The sequence below is a fragment of the Balaenoptera musculus genome, chromosome 4 (assembly GCF_009873245.2).
Source record: "Balaenoptera musculus isolate JJ_BM4_2016_0621 chromosome 4, mBalMus1.pri.v3, whole genome shotgun sequence".
Lineage (NCBI taxonomy): Eukaryota > Metazoa > Chordata > Mammalia > Artiodactyla > Balaenopteridae > Balaenoptera > Balaenoptera musculus.
In genome coordinates this window covers 83,926,605-83,948,639 of record NC_045788.1, presented here as the reverse complement: position 1 = coordinate 83,948,639, position 22,035 = coordinate 83,926,605, and the positions used below count along the sequence as shown (strand labels likewise).

The 22,035-nt window shown below is 37.2% G+C and overlaps 1 protein-coding gene across 3 annotated transcripts in view; it reads right to left on the bottom strand.

Moving 5' to 3' along the window:
* Positions 1-22,035, bottom strand: part of ZBTB20 (zinc finger and BTB domain containing 20) — a 785,132-nt gene that overhangs the window by 340,085 nt on the left and 423,012 nt on the right. For all 3 annotated transcript variants that reach the window (XM_036849631.1, XM_036849632.1, XM_036849633.1), the window contains one exon: positions 9,936-9,983. The gene's annotated coding sequence lies outside the window, so the exon portion shown is untranslated. The remainder of the gene's footprint in view (positions 1-9,935; positions 9,984-22,035) is intronic.

Sequence of the window (22,035 nt, the reverse complement as noted above, 5' to 3'; positions counted from 1 at the left end):
CATGATTGAAACACACCAGTATTTCTTATTACTGGAAATAAAAATCACTGTGCAGATTATGTATCTCATCCGACAAACATTAATTGAGTACCTACTATGTGTCAGGGCAGTGCTAGATATAGGAGACCACAGATGAATAAACAATGTTTCTCCCTCCAAATGTTACAGTCTATTGACGTGAGCAACTGGGCTTCTATCTAGCTTTGGGAATGGGGCTATGAATGGGCAATAGCTCACTGTGGGTAGTAGACAGCAGAGAAGCAGATGCTGTGAACAGACTGATTAAAACAAACAAAAAGTCTTCTGACTACCTGACTCATTTTGGGTTCCATCCAAAGAAGAGCCTGAGACAAGGACTTGGTGCAGATAGTAATTGGGAAGGTGACCTCAGAAGGCAGTAGTGAAGGAGTGATGAGAGTGAGTCACGGAGGAGGACTGGCAATAATAAGGATATGTCAAAGAGGCCAACAGCAGTGCAGTTCCACAGGATCTCTGAGATACATATATAATGCCTCCAGAGGTGTCCATCTGAAGGAAATGGAGGCTGGAACATTTCTTTTCCAGCTCTGTTCCTCCTTTGGTTGAGAGTTGCCCCCACAGGGAATTAAGCTGCCATTCTAGTTCCCCAATCCAGTGTAGATTTATTGAGCTCTCCCAGCACTGGAAAAGGCCCTGGGCCAGAACATGGAAGACCACCACAGAGGCCGAGTCTGGGCTAACACTGAACTGCTTCAGTGTGGTTGAAATTACAGGTGAGCTGAGGGATCTGTCCCACATACCGGCTAAAGCAGACTATAAAGACGTCTGGGGGTGGAGCATAGACACTGAGCAACCTGATCTAGCACAATCTGATCTAAAGGATGGTCTGGGGAAAGGTTAGACTGACATCTTTTTATTAAATTATATTCCACGTAAAGTGTCTCTGACTCCTGCAAGAAGTCAAACTTTGGGATAGTAAATCCTGACACTGCCCAGCTTAGAAACAGAAAAATGATGATTTGCTAATCGGCTTACCTGATTCTCTGGCTATGATGTCAAGATCAGACTCTTAGCAGTTCTTATGAAAATCCTGACACTCATTCACCAATTACCCTCTAGGAGTTGATATATGTCGATCTCCCTGTGTTTCAGGAGAGAAATCTTTGAAGTGCTTTAGGGAGCTTTTCCAAAAATGGTGATGCATTTTTGCATCATTTTGTCATGACTGGACCTACTGAAAATTTCCTGACATTCTGAATTCATGGCAATGTTATCTGTGCTGTTGTAGTTGGTTTGCATTTTTTTGTTGTTGTTGTTTTGTATTAAAGTAGAGGAGAAGTAAGGAGAGGTGACGGGTTGCATCTAAATGTATTAAGCTTGAAGGTTTTCAACAAAAATGAGAAGATTTATAGAAAGTTATTAAGACCTTTAAGCTTCTATAAACATTTCATCATTGCTGACAATATCTACTTTCGTTAACTCTGCCCAAGCAGTTCCTGTGTTGCTATAAGGCTGAAGGTGAGTTTATTTTGCAATTTAGCAAGCAGCATAGGAGCTTTCTGGAGAATTTTGGTTTGGGGGCCCAGATCATAAGGTTAAACAATAGATATTTTATGGTTACAGGAGAAGAATTTATAGGCCCTTCATTCTTCTATTATAATGTATAAAGGATATGACTGTATTCCTAATCCCTAGAAAATGTGGTGGACCGGTACATTACGGACTCTTATATGAACATATGTAGCGTCCCTTTGACCACAAGTGGGCAAGTCTTTAAAAAAGTTCTGGGAGAAAAAAAAGAGCCCCAGGGACCATTTAGGCTCTGTCGGTGAGTTCCATTCTGAGACATCAAATTCCAGTTGCCCAGAAACCAAATGTCAATATTTACAAAGCTCTTCCCATCTTATATCCACTTCTTTTTCATTTTATGCTTTTTCTTCCCCTTTTCTTTCCTCCCTTCTCCTTGATCCTCTTCTTCACTCTTTATTCCATTTGCTCTTATTTTCCCCATGCCCAGTAGTCAGTCCACAGTCTGTGCATCCTGAAAGCGGCTTCATGGTGATTGGGGCCAAGCCTGAGGATGAGTGCTCGGGGCTCTGAGGTTCTTAACCCACCCAGCAAGCCATGAGGCTTCTGCAGGCCTGATGGCTGTATCAAGCCTCGCGATTTCAAAACTCTTCTGCACTGACAAGGACTTGCCAATTTCAAACTTTCTAACCAATTACAATCACAAGGAACTGTGGACAACATCAGTGAGCAAAGTGAAAGTGCTGGGGTGGAGGGGCCCTCATAGGTTTCACTCTGCTGGTAACATGCAGCTGGGACTCTGCTCAGTGAGTAAATAAAAACACAGCACAAAATACAAACTGCTCAGTGGGTCCCTCTGGCTGTCTTGTTCCCAGTAGTGGGGTATGTAGGAACCTTGTCCTGCATTTAGCCCATTCATTTCTGATGGTGTTAATTAAACACTTTTGATGCTGATTTGAACGGAAAATACCTCAAACAGTGTTTTCTTTATTGAAACACCAAGTTCCAAGTCGTGGACTATTAGGTCAAGCTCTCTCATCAGTGAGACCAGCATAAATGCTTTTCATACCATCTGCTTTGACTACTACTACTACTACTAATAATAATGATAAATGAAAAAGAAGAGAAACTTTAGATTGAAACCCCCTTATTTTAACCTGTTTTTTTTTTTAAAGGACTAAACTGAAAATCTGGGTCCCTGAATGTAGAACATATGATTCAAAAAAATCTTTTTTCAAATCCTTATAGAACATTCAAATCACCCAATGTTCCAGGACCTGAATTTTTTATATTTTCAAATGGGGAAAGCTGCTTAAAATAAGTGAATCAGCTGCTAAGTGATTTCTCTCTGTCTCTTCCCCTACTTTCCCTTTCAAAACGCTGAAAAAATGCTTAAAATGGTATATGAAATTGATATGTGCTGCTTAAGTAGCTTAATATAATTACTGAGGACGCAGAGTTTCTATTTAAAAACAAGACAGGGGAGGGCAATAGAAACTGAGTTGTGAGTACTCATCCTTTGTGAGGTGTGGGGAATGCTTCCAAATGTTTAATCCACTGAGCAAGGTAAAAGGGTGCAAAGTAGTTATTCACAGATTTCTCTGTCCTCCCGGAAACCTAGAGAAACCTGGGAAATCCAGAGAGCAATGCAAGGGGATAGTCTGACAGATGCTGTGCAAGAAGCGAGCAAATAAAAAGTCCATCTCTGCAATCCACCACTTTTGTGAAGTACTAAGCACACCACTAAAACATCCTGATTGGTTTCTAAGACTCTTCTTCAAATTTATTTTTTAATCATATTTCCTCTTACACCAGGGCCTGAAGCTTTGGGCATCTAGTCTGAGAGGCCCCATGAATGTCCTCTCACAGATGACAGCTTTTCTTTTTCTCTTTTGTGTTTTCATATACCTAACTATCATTTTCCATCTCCTAACCTGTTTATTCACACTGTTTGCAATATTATCTGAATCCTTAAAAGACCACAAGCCTTTCTTTTTTTACTCTGAAGGTCTTCATCACTCTTATTCTTGTTTTGATCTACAGATCTCTAAAGAGGATGAAGTTCTCCATAAAGGCTAAGCACTTTGGCAGATCTCCTTTCCTTCCCTCCCTAACCACAGGCTGCATTGACCTCACCCTCTTCGAAAAGTTTGCAGAATTGGCCTCCCAGCCTGATGGGACATGATAGTGATCCTTCAACAACAACAAGGACGACAATGACAACAATAACAGAAAACACTCACTGTAACAGCATAAAGCAGGTGAGGGGAATATGTAGGGCAACAGAACTAAAACTCTAAAAAGGAAATAGGCCTGAGCAAACCACAACATGAACCTATTTGTTCACAAAATTTATGTTTCCCCCAGAGAAAATTGATAGGTGATATTGTCTATAAAGAACTAGTAAATGCAAATTAATAGATATGTAGCAAATGAGTGCACTTAATGATGATTTCCAGCTGAAATAATTTTTTTTTTTCCTAGAGACCAAGTTTTCGTTAAACTTAATCCTTACTCTCTTCCCTCTCCAGCAGCAGAAACATCTGGTCAGTTTTAGATTCCCCTTGGATTTCCAACTTCAAAGGGAATTACAAAGAATAACAAATTCATGTACCGGCACTAAAAAAAATTAGAGCAGCAGGAGAGAATGGTAAAATTGTCCTTATTTGACTGCTAGTGACAGGCGCCACAGGCAGAACTACGAGGAAAGACAAAGGCAAGATCACTGGTTGACAACCCGAGTTCCTGGAAAAGACTGAATCTTTGGCTAGATACAAATATGCACAGGGCCCTTACAAACTGTAAGGAGCTTTCTCCTTGCTTACGTGAAAAATAAATAAATAAAGTATAAGGAGTAAGAAGGTAAAGAAAAAAAAAAAAAAGGAAATGCGTTCACATGTACCTGTCACATAGCGAGCATCAACAAAAGTTTGTTGAAAGGGTGATCTGGAAAGAATCTTAAAGATTCACTTAACCTATGGGTTTTTTATTTAATTTGCAGAAAATGGTGTGAGTTCTGATTCTACAAAGGGCTGGATAAGCCATCCCAGAAATAACTCAGGCTCCTAAGAATCTACTAGACCTATCATGTCCTCATAGAAGATTAGACCTCCAAGTCTCAAAAGCAGTCTGTTTCTTCTTTGCTCTGCATCCTTATCAAAGGATGGCTGGAAATCAAAGTCCTACCAGAGTGGAGGAATAGAGTTTGAATGAACTATTGATATTTGTAGCTGTGCCAAAGTTGTGCCTGACATCACTTTATAGAACTGGATTTACCTTTCTCCTTTGTCATTTTCCTAGCAAAACTGAAACACAATTCTTAGAGTGTAGGTCTTGATGTAATCAAACATTAGAAAATGAGAACAGTTAAAGAAAGTACAATTTTGTCATTGTAATTACCTCTTACAAATAGCCTTTCCTCTTTCCTGTTTTATGTGCAATGTGTGCAGCAACAAAAATAAAAATACAGATATGATTAGCCAATCAACTTGTTTGTGGACAAAGAGAGAGAGAAAGAGTTAAGGGCTAAAATGTCTTTAAATAAGTAATTATAAAGGTCTTTAAACTTAGCATTCAGAGGTTACAGATCCCCACACCACAAATACATTAGGTTGATTCACAGAATGGCCATCAGAAACTTAGAAAGCAAATTGCTTTTGATAAAAAAGTATACATCATACACTGATGTGTATAAAATTGATGACTGATTAAAAAAAATTATTAAAAAAAGAAGTATACATCAACGGCACCTTAAGAATATTTTATAGAGTAGGATAGAACAAATAAAACCAATTTTCTATGGAGCCCAGCACGGTTTGCTAATGCATCAGTCCCCCCAAAAGCAGACCATCTCCAAAGGAAGTTCTTTATATCACAGGCTTTGAGTAATCGCTAGTGAAGGGTGAAAAAATGGAGACTTCTCAGCATTTCCAATGTGAAAGGACTGAGCTGGCTGCAAAATCATCTCCTTGAATATCTTTGCCTTGAGTGGAGTTTTCATCCTTATCTCACCACTCCAGGTAAAGCAGAATCGCCAAAGTTATCTCAGTAAAAGAATGCCATAATTCCCATCCTTATGTTAATTGTGCATGATGGTGTGTTACGTGTCTAATAAAGTTTATCCAGAAAATACGCCAGCTTCTTGAAACATAGGTCTGATGACATGAACAAAACGTTTTTTTTTCTTTTGTAACTATCTGTATTTAAGTCTAAAATGAAAGTCCTGGCTTGATGGGGGATTTTCAAAGGATTTCCTGCTCTATCTAAGCAGAATCATCCAACCATGATTATGAACTAAACTAGAGGGAAGGAAGTAGAGGATATGGAATACTACTTTATTCCAAGAAGTGTTGTTTTATAGCAAATGTAACAATGGAACAAACACCAGACCCAAAGGCCAAGCATAAGAAAATGCCACACACATACACCAAGAAGTGAACACTATCGTTAATCATAGTAGTAGTAGTAATAATAATAATCATAATAATAGCTGTTGTCGTGATGAGATATTTAAGGTTCACTTGGGCATAATGAATAATACTTTAGCTCGAAAGAACTATTGGTAAACTTACTCTTCTCTATAAAAGTCACTTTATATTCTAGGTTTATATTACATGAGCTACATAATCCAACACCACATGTAAGAAGATGATGCAGGAAAAAGTGAAGACTTACACCTTTATTTCAGTTGTTGTGTTGTCAGCATCAATCTTAAAATAATGATGAAAAGGTTAACTGTTTTAAAATATGGGTATTATGGGTTATGGTAAAATATCCTTGCAGCTTTAAAATAGTATAGTAGCTAGCTCCTACCTATCTTTTTTTGGAATGCCTGCTTCAACGCCAAGCTGTCAGATACATTCCTGACCTTTTGAGGACATTTTAACGATGGTAATGCCAGGCCAGGATAAAGAGAAACAGAAGTGATCAGAAGACTGAGGGGAAAAAGAAATGAGATGGAAAGAAAAAAATAGTTTGTACTGTTTACACCATCCAGTCTGGCAATTCTTACAGATGCTTTCTGTTTGCTTGGGATAGTTTATTGCTTATGTTATTTCTTTTCTTTCTTTCTTTTCCATGTGCTTTCCTCCACCAACTTTGTTTGAAAATATTTTGTATGTGTCCATACTGTTAACCCTCATATTTTTTCTAGAGATTTAGTGCAGTGGGGAAGCTCTTTTTTCTTCCTTCCCCAAGGGTTAGGCACATCAATATTCTAGCTACTCACTTTCGAGGCCAATGGAAAATGTGCTCTTAAGATTAAATAGACGTGAGTAACACATAAATCCAGTTTATACTGATGCAGGATGTTACGCAGTTACTCACATCCTGAATCTCTGATGAGTGGAACACACCTGTTGGAACAGTCACTGACCTGCAGGTCAAAGACAGCCAGGAAGGATAAAACCTTCACTACTGGTCTTCTGCAGACAACGTACTTGCATGAAGCATTCCTCCTTGTGGCTCTGGGTATAAAGGAGGTGGTCTAGCCATGGGAAACTGACCCACAGAAGGTTCTTTAAATATTCTCAGGATAAACTGGAGTTAACACACACAGGCACACAGGCAGTGAGTGCCCTTTGTTCTGCAAGGCACCATCTCCCTCCACGCCCACTTCCCCAAACATAGTGCTTTTCTGAAAAATTATTCAGACTATTAATGGATAATTCCTCCCTTTTCAGACTTCCTAAGTACCTCCTTAGGAAGAAACCTTCCGTTTCTGCCAATAAATCTTAAAAAACTATACACATTTAAATCCAGTGTTACATTTGGTTTAAGTATTTTCACCATATTTATCTAGGATGGGTTGGCTGCAGCCATGCTGGACTTCTGAGTAGTTAGAGGGCTATGTTTTCCTTTCACCTCAAATATGGAATTGTATATAACACAGCATATATCCAATAATGAGTATCATTAATGCTGCATCGATCTGGCATGCAAATTATTATCCTAAGTTTGAGTCAAGTAAAAAAAAAAAATACCAAAAAAAAAAATTCATCCAAGAAACCTAGCCAAATCTGTAAAATGTCTCTCTAGTCAACCAAATTGTCCTTTGGCTTACAGATGCGCCTAAGAATGTTATGAAACACACTGATGAGATTTTATGATCAATTGTTACATTTTAGAAAATGTGATGACAGTACACTCAGAAGAAAACTACTCCTCTACACAATGATTAGAACTATTCATCTGAATGTTTTTAACATTAAAATGTAAAAAGTTCTTTTTTTTTTTTTTTTTTTTTGCCTGAAATATTGATGGACTAAAATGCTATAATGACTGGGGTTTGCTTCAAAATAACATGGTGGTAGCACGGGAAAACAATAGACCATGAGTTAATCACTGTGCAAGCTGGGTTATGGGTACATGGGGGTTCATTGTAGTCATCTGCCTACATTCATGTATTTTAAATTTTTCATAATAAAAATTTTTTAAATTTATACTGATTTGAACTTTCATTCATTTACTCATTATTTATTGACTGATTCATTTACTTTTTATATGTAAGATTATGGAAACAAAAAGTTAAAACAAATACTCTTGTTGGACATTTAGGTTAAGTAAGCTAGTCCTCTTCAGAAATAGTATATATTTATTTAAAATGATGTTTATAAAGACTATGTAATTACATGTAGAATTCTGAGGTTAAAATTTGAAAGCAGGACATAAAATTATATGGAAAGTATGATTACAGCATGTTTTAAAAAATATATCCTCAGGGGAAAATGAGTGTAAAGAAATATATCAAATGGTTATTAATGGTTGGATTTAAATTACAGAAATAATTACTTTAATTTTTCTTCATTTTACTCCAATGTGTTTTTCCAAATTATTTTTAATAAGCATGTATCATTTTTAAATGAAAATAAATATTTATTCATTAGTGGATAAGATGTGCTCTCCTTTCCCAAGGAGCTTTTTATTTACTAAAACAGAGAAACTACAAACACACAACATTGCCCTGATAGTTTAAATCTTCATACCTAGAAGTGAAATACACCCACAGGAAAAGAAATGTCAATACAGATTTTATCTGATCGTAGAAACATAAAGAGTTTTCTGTGTGTTGGATAGAAATAGGGGAGGAACTGGCTTCTTTGCAAGCCAGAAAGAGTGTGAAATTCAGGCCATTTTGTTATGAGATCATTTCGCAATGAATGCAGGGAATGACAAATAAAAGTTACCAAATGAGCCTGTCCCTTGAGTTCTTGACATTCTCACTCTTTCTTTTGGGGCAGTATAACAAGTAAAGCTTGGGAGTGGGAGGAGGGAGTTACAATCTAAAGGCTTGTGCCCTTCACTGGCAGGATGGGTACATTCAGAGAGACAGATAGATGTACAACAGAATTAGAAACAAAAATACAGTAGACAACTGTGGATTATGTGTAATGGATATGGAAAGTCTCTGCTAGAAAGCTATCTTTATTACCCCAAGAGATTACTTTCCTCATTTTATGCAAATTCATATAAAGTGAAGTCAAGAGTGTAGCTGCTAAAAGTCCAGATGAATATGATGCTCATGGCTAAACAGGCCTGGCTAGAGCATGGGAGAATACATTCAGATGCCAGGTAAGTCACCCCTTTACTCCTCCCCTCTCTGGTATATCTGCCAGTGCATTTCTATGCAGGCCAATCTCTAGTAAACTCAACTCTTTCAAGCTCTGTCTGACTTGATGATGTTCTACCAATACACCCTCAGTCTTGACCTGCACTCTCCTCCCAGCCACTGAACTCTCAAGAATTCTAGAAACTTTGAATTTTGAAACTTTACCAATTCTCACTAAAAGACACATAGACCTCAAAGTTTCAAACCTAGGCTAGCCTGAAGCCCTGGTGTTGGTCCTCTTACTTAATTGGTAACGTTGGTGGTAGTGGTGAGGGTTGTCCACGTCCCCTTCGTTTGTGCATACCCACGAGAGCAGTCATGTCTGATTTTAGGACTGATCCACATGAAGTAAATGCACCTCAAATGTGTAGCATATCATCGAATAATAACATGTAGTTCAAAGCATCACAGAATATGTTTGGAGGGTTTCGTTTGCATAATGCCAAAACACCCAGTGTTCCACATGGAAACATCAGTGCCCAACTTCACCAAATCACCTTCTCTGTCCACTCAGGTGTCCTCTGAATACTTCCACCCCAGTGTAGCAAAATCACTGTAAACCATTTGTTGAACTCTGTGACAACAGGTTCTCAAGATCATGTTTCTTATCATTCTAAACGATGGTATTTCAAATGAACAAATAGGATATGAAATAGGTACCCTTCACCAATGTCAAAATACGTTCTGTTCAAATTTAGTACTTGAGGTGGTGGACTCACCACAGCTTTACGTTTAAGTCTTTCTGAGGTTGGGAGAAATATACTTGACTTCTTTGTACCTCAGTATTTTGGACCGCCATTTAGAGATGATGAAAGTTGCTTACCAGACGGCAATGTCACGAGGAAAATCCAGTTAGTGATGGTGAAACATTCTGAAATGAAAAGAACACTGTTGCTGCTAGGTATTTAATAAATCTATGACAATCATAGAAAATAACCCCATTTACTTTTCACTCAGGCCACTGACACACTGATACTATATAAAAAGTAAAGGATGCTCCCCTTTGGGAATGAAAATACAACTGTGCCCTGAGAAAGTGCTTTTGTAGCTGTCTGTGTGCTTCACTTTAAGGCTCTAACCAGTTGCAACCAGTTGTGAATGACTTGCTGCCTATTTCTGTAATTCACTGTAATTTGTGTTGAGAAAGTTATGTTTTATGGTTAATTATCTGTGGTCTGTTTAAAAAAATAAATCAAACCATTGTGAACCACCAGGATTTGCAGCTCCATTTGAACTTTACTGTACTTTTGATTAAACATTTTGTAAATAAAAACAAACTGGTTTCTCCTTGTTTGGGGTTGTTTGTTACTTGTGTTCTGGATATAAATATTGTGGCAATAGTGGTAGAACAAGCTATGGATTATTTACCCCTGGTTTCATGAGTTGTGAGTTACTGGCCTTATTCTCTTTCATAAGTATAAATAAATGTATAGCATTATATTCCAAGTCCTGTAAGACAACTGGAATGAGTGAACTGAAACCTTTCAAAACCAAAACCTTTTATGCTAAGTCACAGAACAACAAAACAAACTCCAAATTAACATTTAAAAAGCTTCTACTGTGGAGCAACAAAATCCCCAAATATTATATAATCTGCATTTTAAAAACTGCTTCCCTAACAAGCAGCAGTCTACCAATAATTCCACACACATGTCTTTTCACTGCTTTTAATAATGGAGACGCCATAGGTGGTTTTACCAGAGATCACCTCCCACCCCCAATATCACCACCAGAATGAGGCCTTGAAAATAGCCAGCATAATAACTTAAGCCAAAATTGATTTAGCAAGATCAGGAATTACTGTAGCTAAAAGTAATGAAACAATATATAAAAGAAGAATTCTATATAAAATTTGTCTGTTGTCATCATCCTAGGACCTGTGTAAATAAAAGAAGTCTAAAAAATAATTGCCTAGAGAAAATGAGAAAAGCCAAGATTCAAAGGACCCTGTGGCAGAGTGTAAGAGGAGTATATTTGAGACCCAGAATCGTTATATCCCTAACACATTTGCATATGAAACTTAACCAGGATTACCAAAGTACCTTGCTCAAAATTATGTTTTTTAAATGATCCAATGGTCTGTGCAGCGCTGACCATTACAAAGGACCTCTAGGAAAGATATAAAATTTCCTTCTGCAATTTGTTATTTTTATAAAGACAGAGACAGGATAATAAGGGTTTTCTTATAAAATGGGGTGGTCGTCCCTTGCTGAAGCTTGGAGTGCTGCATCTGGTTTCACCTTACCCCTTTATTGCTCACATTGCTTACTGCTTACCTGCATAAGTACTAAGAGAGAACAGCCACCGCAGCTCCCCAAAACATATTCATGAAGCAGATACCATGTGCCAGGCACAACTAGAGTGATTCTCCTTGAAAAGGTTAAGTCAGTGACTGAGGTTCTTGCAACATTTAAAAATATCTATTGTGCCAATAGAAATGAGAAGCCAGGTTAAAAGAGTTGTGAAGTACTTCTGAAAAATTAGAAAATGTCTAAATCTTCCCCTAGATTCTTGAACACCCTGGGAATAGAAAGTTTAGGCCTGCTAGCCCTTCCTAAGCCTGGATCCCATATTGCAGAAGAAAAACTAGAAGTAGGCTATATGTTCTCTGTGACATGGTTACAACCGAAAAAGAGGGCTGAATAGAATCGGCTGGCATTCATTGGGCATTGAAAGGTCAATTCTGCCCTGAGTATGGTTCAGAGAGTGCAAAAAAACTCACCGAAATGGAATTGGAAGATATTCTGATAAACTGAGGCAGGAAAAAAAGTCCAAAGATGTTTTACTCAAAGATGTTTTCCTCTACTTCTTTGATAACCAGATGGCTCCAACTATTTTTGACAATCAAGAAAATGCTCCTCTACAGAGGTCTAAGTTTTCTTTTAAATCCAAGCAAACCCATTTGAAAAGCGGGGTATTCTAAATGATTCCCTGTATACAGAACTACACACCAAAATTAAGTGCTTGGCTACAGATGATTAATCATGTTACAATTACATTATAAAGAAACATTTTACATGGTGCAGAATTCATTTTGATAATCAGGTACACACATACAAAACTGCCTATTGGAACCCACACTCAGCTATAACTGAGAAAACCATAATTCAAAAAGATACATGCACCCCAATGTTCATTGCAGCACTATTTACAATAGCCAAGACATGGAAGCAACCTAAACGTCGGTCGATGAATGGATAAAGAAGATATGGTATATTTATACAATGGAATATTACTCAGCCATACAAAGAATGAAATAATGCCTTTTGCAGCAACACGGATGGACCTAGAGATTATCTTACCAAGTAAAGTAAGCCAAACTGAGAAAGACAAATATACAATATCGCTTATATGTAGAATCTAAAAAAAAAATGATACAGATGAGTTTATATACAAAATAGAAATAGACCCACAGACATAGAAAACAAACTTATGGGGCTTCCCTGGTAGCAGAGCGGTTAATAATCCGCCTGCCAATTCAGGGGACACGGGTTCGAGCCCTGGTCCGGGAAGATCCCACCTGCTGCGGAGCAACTAAGCCCGTGCGCCACAGCTACTGAGCCTGCGCTCTAGAGCCTGTGAGCCACAACTACTGAGCCCGCGCGCCACAACTACTGAAGCCCGTGCGCCTAGCCCGTGCTCCGCAACGAGAAGCCACCGCAATGAGAAGCCCATGCACCGCAACGAAGAGTAGCCCCCGCTCGCCGCAACTAGAGAAATCTTGCCCACAGCAACGAAGACCTGACGCAGCCAAAAATAAATAAATAAAATAAATAAATGTATTAGAAAAAAAAAAAGGAGAAATCAAACTTATGGTTACCAAAGGGGAAAAGGGGGGAAGGATACATTAGGAGTTTGGGATTAACATGTACACACTACTGTATATAAAACAGATAACCAACAAGGACCTACTGTATAGCACAGGGAACTATACTCAATATTTTTTAATGACCTAGAAGGGAAAAGAATATTAAAAAGAATAGATACATATATGTATAACTGAATCACTTTGCTGTACACCTGAAACTAACACAACATTGTAAATCAACTATATGCCAATAAAAAAGTTAAAAAAATATGAAGAGGGACACAGAAAAAATATATGTATGAATATATGTGTGAATATCCTGCTTAAAGGCTAGAATATTGTGACCAATTTTCATTATATTCCACAAACATATCTATCTGAGCTATAGATTCTTTCAAGGAAAAAAAAAAGCTGAAAGGAGACATATTTACAAAATACTTTAATAATGTATGCTAGCTTAGTCATTATTCATATTAAGACAACAAAAGATGTCCCCATGTCATCATACATACAGAGATATGACAACCCCAGTGATCTTGATCATTCAGTTGTTACAACACAGAGCCACATATTCAGGCAATGAAACCTGAAAAACCAGACAAAACTCTCCTGGCTTTGATTTTTATCTTTATGCACCAGACCTTTCCATACAAAAGGAATCCCAAATTCAATAGCTAACACATAAGAGAAAGTTAAACAAACTAGGAAATAGCCTGAATCTTTTATAAAAAGTAAGGAAAAACTCACCTCCTACCTTTAGTAAAATTAAATGAACCAATTTCATATGGCCTTACCATCCAGAAGTAAAGTGTGACCTAAAGGAATGATACTGATCCCAAATACACAGAGATGAACCTCAGTAGTTCCTACTCAGATCCATCCTCTCTCCCGCCTACTTTTACCTTTCCTTATTGTATTAAGAACACTCAGACCTACCACCACACTACCTCTCACACAGGTGATCTCACTTTCCTGTAGCAGAAACCTCACAATGCCTAATGCTGTGCTCTCTAGAATTTTGTATCCATTTAAAAACCATTTGATAGGCAGAAACTAAAAGGGAAGAACAGACAAACCCCCAAAGCCCTCCAACCTCCCTCATCAGAAAAATGCCCGGTCCCCAGAGGACATCAGTCAGTTAAGTGAAACAAAATATCATAACAGGGAAGGAAGACTGATAAACCTTAGACAAATCTCACTGTGTTCCCATCTGGGAAGGGAGTTACTCCAATGAAAAAGTAGTGGGTGTGGGAAAGAAGTGAAGAGCTACAAAAAGAGAAAGAGGAAAAAAAATACTTTTATAATATGTTTGAGACTTGAAGGCAGTACAATGAATCCAAAGGTGTTCCAGGGAATAGTGTGAGAGAAAGTTTTAAATGAGAATTCCAGAGACTACAGGTTAGTAAATGAAACTGTTGTTCAAAGGGTGAATTCTATAGGGAGTTTGAATTAAGTGTCTCTGCTGTAGCATCTAGATGTTTTCTCTTTCCTTAAGACTTTGGGGTTTGAATGTACTTTGTCATGAGAAAAAAACAGTAGAGCTTTATACAGCTCCCAAAGTAAAAAGCAAGAGAAAGACACGGTTTATATAACCAGCTTTTTACATAAATATTACATCAGGATACATTTCAAATGAAAACACACACATACACACACACGCAGCTGTCTTCCTTATCCTTTCTATTTTAAAATTCATTTCATACTTTAAATGTTGTTGATTTTTCACAAAATAAGTAAAAAAGCATTAAACACCTCAGAATAATTTTAGTCTTATATTACCTGGAAAATTTACCACATCATGGAGGGTCACAAAATCTTGTTTTAAAGCCAGTTAAGACACTGACAATTATGGGATGTTTTGCTGCAGCCCAGGGCAACTAGAAATGGTCGTGAATGTTAGCTAACTCCCTTCTCAACAGTCTGAGAAAAGGGAAAAAAAAGTGTAAGTTTTCCCCATCTGTTATTTCCTTTTTTTTCTTTTTGGCTGTGGAAAAGTAAAATTATGCAAGAGCTTTTGAATGTAAAGGCTGTGTGTGCTTTTTCCCTTTTTGTCTCTGTGTACCGGTTATGTGATGTTGCGTAACTGAGTACAGAGTAGGCGGTTAGCGTTTACTATTGATTTACACTATGCCATCTAATGAATTCAGAACACTAAAAAGAAAGGAGCAGGAGGGGAGGGAGGAAAAAAGAGAAAGAGAAAAACAGGGAGAGAAAAGAGGAGAACCGAACAGAGGGGAGAGAGAAAGAGCTCATTTAGAGAAACAATTCTAATGCCTGGAATAGTTTCATTCTTATTCCCTGTAGCTCTGACTTTCCGTTATTGTTCAGGTCTCAGAAAAACGGATTTGAGCTAGTGACCCCAATATTCCAATCTTATTTCTAATGAGGATTACTGGCAGGTGAGTGTCTGAAAGTACTAATGTGTCAAATTACTTGAAAGCAATTCCACTAAACTGTCAGACTTCTCCACATGCACCTATTTGTCATTCTCTTGATGCCTTTGGGAATCTGTATCTGTGATAGCCAATGATATGGTCCAACTAGTTTACCTAGTAGCAAATATTATTTGAAAGACACACAGGGATATCATCAGGGCAAAGAGAAATATATTCAATTTTACCCATCTTCTTTAAAAATGCATGAAGAACGCGTTTAGAAATCTTTGAATAGATCACTATTTTACTTTGGAAGAAGACATGCCACACATTATTTTGCTAAACAGAACAGCCCAATATAGGACAATGACAGAGAAATGGGCAATGAGAAAAGATTCTAAACTGATGAACATGCTTGTAAAGGAAATTTAAATAATTTCTTATATTGTGCTTATGGAGAGCACTTAAAATTTAACTTTTGATCTGGATGACTACAGACATCTCCAGTGCTCTGAGGTTGCCTGGTGCTTCCCATGCCATACAATGAGTTCCCAAAGCTGAGGCCAGAAAGTACGGGTGAAGTTGATTCTCTTGCTAAGCACAGGACCGTCCTGTACCTGAGTGTCCTCCTATGGCTGAGGACAATCACTAAAGTGAGAAAGAGAAATAGAAGTTCTCCTTATTAGCAGCCAGCTAGAGAGCAAGGCAGGGAGCTTGTACCCTTCTTGAATCTGCATTTGTAAATGGTGACTAGAAAAAAAATCACAGGAGCTCATCTAAAGGAAAGAACAAGAGTTTGGTGTTTCATTTCTGATCATCCAGTGATCTTCTCTTTTCATCCATTTTAGCTTACAAAATAATAAACAGATGCCTACTCCATCCATTTTCAAGGATGCTTTAATGATGGATGGCCATGTGCACACAGTTTATACCTAGCACCGAGCACAGTGCTTGGCACATTCTCTATGCTCATCAACATTTGTTGAAACAGTAAAATGATTATGGGAGAAACATCTCTGTAGGAAAAGTATACTAGAAAAGCCTCAGAAAATATATTCCAATGACTTACAGGAAATCTTAGGCTGTGCTTCGGCTGTAGACACAAAAGAATGATGTAGATAAAGTGTCAAACAGCTATTTGGGGATCAGTTCACTTTAGTTCCATTTTATTAGAAAAAAAGCTTAACAAAATTATAATACTGGTAATATCAGCAAAGTTTTGTGTTCATTTCCACCATCCCTTTGGACTATTTTTCATTTCAGACTTGGGCACAGAAAAGTCCATTTTAATTTCCATGGACACATTCTAAAGGAAAAGTCATGGGATAGCAACATAATTCATCTTTTAAAAAATACTGAGAAGAATATAGCCATTTAGTAATGGGAGAGAATACAGCATTTTGTTGAAGGGCAAGGCAGGTTGAGTTTTGATTAGGTTATGCAAATTTAAATTAATAGAAGGGCAACCAAGAATGTACTGATTTCCATTTTCTTGGTTAAACAGGAGTCAGAAATACCATCTTTCAGTTAATTGGAGAATAAGACCTTAAGAGAAAGAATTGAAAGTATAATCTCTCAAAAATTCCAGTTGAAGATTTAACTAAAAGTGTGTTTGGCAATGGTAGCCACAGTACTTTTTATAAAGTGGGGCTACCGTCTTGTTAACTCATCTGGGACTAAGCATGCACATATCAGTAAAAGCTTCCAAACTTTTCTTTTTTTTTTTTTTTTAACTTTGATCATTAGTATAATCTAATCTAATTCAGCAACTTCCTTCAATAAGCATCCTGGCAGTAGGTCAACAAGATCATACCATGTGCTGTTTCATTTCATGGATTCTTAAAAGTGGATAAGAATGTGCCTGGCCCCCTCATTTTATATGCAAAGATTCTGAAGCTCAGAAGGTAATTTTCTCAGGGGTATATATTCTGAGACAGATCTGGGAGTAGTACCTAAAGCTCACAGTTCATTTCTCCACAGCATAGAATAAGTCAAAGTTGCATAGAGTGAATCTTATTTTAAATGCTATAAAGAGAGATTTCAAAAGATTTTTTAGTAAGATTTGGACTGTTTACATTATGTAAAATGTTCACCTCAAAGCTATCTTATACTTAATTTTCCATCTTTAATCTGAGTCTCTTCTTCCTCCTCTTATTCTTTAGATCTTTGGATTGAGTCTTTTCTACTCTGATTCTCACTCATTTATCCCCATATCTGACTTCAAATTCTTCCCTTTTATCACTTTTCATCTGTTTCTCCAACTTGTATTTATTACTCTTCCTCATAAAAATCATTTCTTTTCTGTTCATGTGTTTTGAGATCCTCAGAAATCATAAAGGAAGAACAAGTTTGAATTTAGTACCATACAATAATCTTTGGTATACACTTTGGAAAGGTTTTTTAAACTGCAACAAGATACTGACTACCTGAGGTTAAACTATAGCTAGAGGCTTTGCCTGTGATACAGCTGTCTAGACCTCTGCACTGCTGGAGAGGAGACTGGGGCCTAGTGTTACAAGGAATCTCCTCTAAGGTAGAGAGCAAAGTCTCACAATCTCCAGACCCGACCACTCATTTTTCCACTACACCAGGTCACCTTTTTGTTTCCTTTTCTTTCTCTCCATTCCACAGTCACAACTATTTTGAGACTGATTGTGGCAAAGCAGGAGGAGATCCAGAGAAATCCTAGTGGCTTAACGTGGTTTAATGATACTGGCCAAACTCTCAATGCCAAAAAAAGACAGAAAGCTGCATACTAAATTTGTAGTTACACAGAAAGTGGAGTCTGAAGAGGTTCAAAGAGAACTTGGACCTGAGAAAGGTCTCTGTGTAACAGTGACATTGCTGCCAGAATCATTTAGGTTGTGTCATTGTTTCCCTTATAAAGCTTAACTCTTATGGGGTTTACAATTCAGCTAAAATGATCAGCTCCAGGCTGAAATGCAGCTCTAGATATCTTAGAGTGGGAGGGTTTTTTTTTTTTTTCCTCCTTATTCCTTAACAAAGAACATGTACAGCAACTATTCAGCCATTTCAATGACATCTGGATTCTGACCGCACACCTCTCCCTAAAAAGGAGTAGGTGCTAATCAAGGAGCCTAATCTACAGTGAGTTAAAGTGAGCAACATCCACTGTGGAATGAAGGACATGAAATTGGTATATGAATGGGCAATACACAGATGTTCTATTATTTTAAAAGGCTTAATGTACATCACTTGGATAGATATTTCATTCCACTTTACTGATGTGAATAGGATTTTGGCAGTAGCTTGGTGAAGTCTCCCATTTGCTAACTAGAAAACATTACAATTACAGGAGGCAGAAATTCCTGGTGCATTCCTTAGATCTCCTTCCTCATAAGCCCATTCCCAGGGTAGCTATAAGATAATCAATAATTTTAAAAACTCCTTGCTCCTATGTCTCTAGTCTTGGTTATAATGTCTACAGTATGATGCTGTGCCACAGTGTTGAGAAGGGATAGGAGGAGGAAGTCCTAGACATAAATTAAAATTAATAGGCCAGAAGGAAACTAGCATTTATTGAGTACATATTATGTGCTACATCCTTCATTGATATTATCCCATTTAATACAAATCCCCTGTGAAGTAAGTAAGATTGGCCTAAGTTTCATAGATTAGCAACCTAGTTACAGAGCTGTTAGCTAACTTGCTTGAGGACACAGAGCTAATTAAAAAGTTGTGCCGGGGAGGATAAGGACACGTCTGACTCCCAGGCCCACACGTAGTGTAATGTACCACAAAGCCAGGAGCAGAATATGAAGCCATCTAACCAAAACAAAATTTCTCTAAACCAATGATGAGAACCACCAACATCCTCAAGTAGGGGGTGGGAAGGATAAATGACTCCTAAGGACAAACAGATTCTTGCTTTGCTCTTGGCTACGATAAATCCCTGTTTTCCAAATGCATAGTTGGAAAATGTTCCTTGTCATAGGTAAAGAAATGCACAATTTCCCAGGAACCTTTAAATCAGACCAGATATTTAAGTGTTTTTAAAAATTCCTTTAAAGATTTATACTGGATAAAGGTAAAAAATATAATGCATATAAAATCTGAGGATTAGTATATTAACAATTGAATATATCTGTGTATGTATATGTATATGTGTGTATGTGTGTGTACATACAATTTTTTTTCTCTTTGCTAAAGTTTCTGGTAATTGCTATAAACTGCTTGACAAAATCTAAACAATGAATATGTTAAGCCAGGAGAAAAGGAAAGAAACAAAGAATAAGAAAAGGAGAGGCATGTGTGTGTGCATGTGTGTGTGTGTGTGTGTACATAACTTTCCTCAGAATTTTAATCCTAAAATATTTCTTAAGCTAAATAAGTCATAATGCTGTAAGCCTACATTGTGTGCGTGTGTGTGTGTGTGTATACAATTTTTTTTCTCCTTGCCAAAATTTCTGGTAATTACCATAAAGTACTTGACAAAATCTAAACAGTGAACATGTTAGGCCAGGAGAAAAGGAAAGAAACAAAGAACAAGAAAAGAAAAGAAATGTGTGTGAGCTCGGTGCTTTGTGACCACCTAGAGAGGTGGGATAGGGAGGGTGGGAGGGAGACGCAAGAGGGAGGGGATATGGGGATATATGTGTATGTATAGCTGATTCACTTTGTTATATAGCAGAAACTAACACACCATTGTAAAGCAATTATACTCCAATAAAGATGTTAAAAAACAAAACAAAACAGATAACTAATGAGAACCTGCTGTATAGCACAGGGAACTCAGTGCTCTGTGGTGACTTAAATGGGAAGGAAATCTAAAAAAGAGGGAATATATGTATACATATAACTGATTCACTTTGCTGTACAGCAGAAACTAACACAACATTGTAAAGCAACTATACTCCAATAAAAATTAATTTTAAAAACATGTGTGTGTGTGTGTGTGTGTAAAGATAAAGGGGTTTTACAATGTTAATTTGACAAATGACTGTTTTTCAAAAGTTTACTTTTCTATACTGAATCTTTTATATGTAGACATTTTATAATGCTCGTGAATAAACACTTGTTGAAGATAACATTAGAACTCATTAAGAAAATAACAGCAGTTTTGAAAAGTCTACATTTTGAAGTACTATAGAGTTTACCAACTTTACATATTGCAATGAAGCATTCTTTCAAAATAATAAAATGGAGCATATACTCCATTTTTCATACAATACAAGTTTTTGGAATGAATCTTTCACAACTGTATTATTGTGTGTGTGTGTGTGTGTTAGATGTCCTATTCTCAAGACCTTTGGGACACTTTTCTTAATATATTTTTAAAATCATAGTTTGGTGAAGAACTTAAAGTAATAGCAGCCAAACAGATGTGAAAGGAAGAATTAACAGTTCTTAGGCAGCACCAATTTATTCCTCAACTTTTAATGAGTCCTTCTTGCTCTGTCCTTCCCTCCTTTTCTCCCTCAAGTCCGAATTTGTTTGAGAGCAAGAAGAAACACTAGCTTCTGGCTTAGAAGAAGCACAAAAGAGAAGAGAACTAGACCACCTTCTGGGCCCCCATTTCCCATCCTTATAAGGAAAAGCAATAGTAAACTGATCAACAGGAAAAGCGATGACAAGGACTCTGACACTTTTGTGGTGTGAGGCAAAAGCGGGATTTGCATTTGCACAATTTCAAGGACTTTCTTCAAAATTTAGCTTCTCTGGATGTTCTTATAATGACACTGAAGAAGACACATGATCTGTTGAGGGAAATAGGTGAGATTTGGGGGAAAGAGGAGGCACCCTTTATTTTCATATAGTATTTAAACACATGATCAAGATATAACTTGCAACATTAAAAAAAATTACCCAGTTAACTGGAACCTGCTAAAAATAACTCAGAATACCCTCCCCACGAAAACAAAACAAAATAAAGCAAAAACTCACAACCAGTTATTTTGACTGGTGAAAACAGTGACATGAAAGTAACAGATGGAAGCCCAGTTTTACTCACACAACATACTCACTAAGCACAGTCACAAGCATCCCCACGAAAATAACTTAACAATGCTGACTCTGGCCTTATGCTTAAAATATCTCCTTTAGGTTGGTTTCCTTGAAGACTTCAGGGGGCTTGTGAAAAATGACATAGAATGAAATTAACTCATCTGTCCATACCCAGAAACAGGAAAGAGCTGCCAATCACAGCCTATAAAGAGGACCTTTGTCAAGTCCTTTCTCAGGATTGGAACAGGTGTTCTTTTCTTATGTATTATTATTTTGTTGTCTGGTAGTATTTTTAGGAAAGGTGATATATCTGTACTTTTAAAAACACCACACTACATAGCATCTAAAAACTTTCATAAAACAAATAATTAAAAGTAACAAATCTTCCTGCTAATTACTCCTCAAAGCTGTAAGAAAGGTTATTTTCTTACCTTACACCATGCCTTCTGATCTGACAGTGTCATTCAATCAATAATTTCAATGTCAGTTACTGATTTTCACCTCTTTTATTACAAAGACTTCCAGCAATAATGAAATGGTGCTGATCTGCTTGCTTTCACTCTATATAACGTCTATATTTATATGCTTTGCTTCTATTTGGATCTATATTTATCTGCTTTATCTGCCTACAGTGCATCTGTTTCTCATACACACAGACATATATTTATATATATACACACATACTGTATATATATAGGTTATATATAAACACACATATCCACAAAAATGTATGAATGTATGCTAGTGTGCTTACTTCAACAAGCATGCAGGTGCAT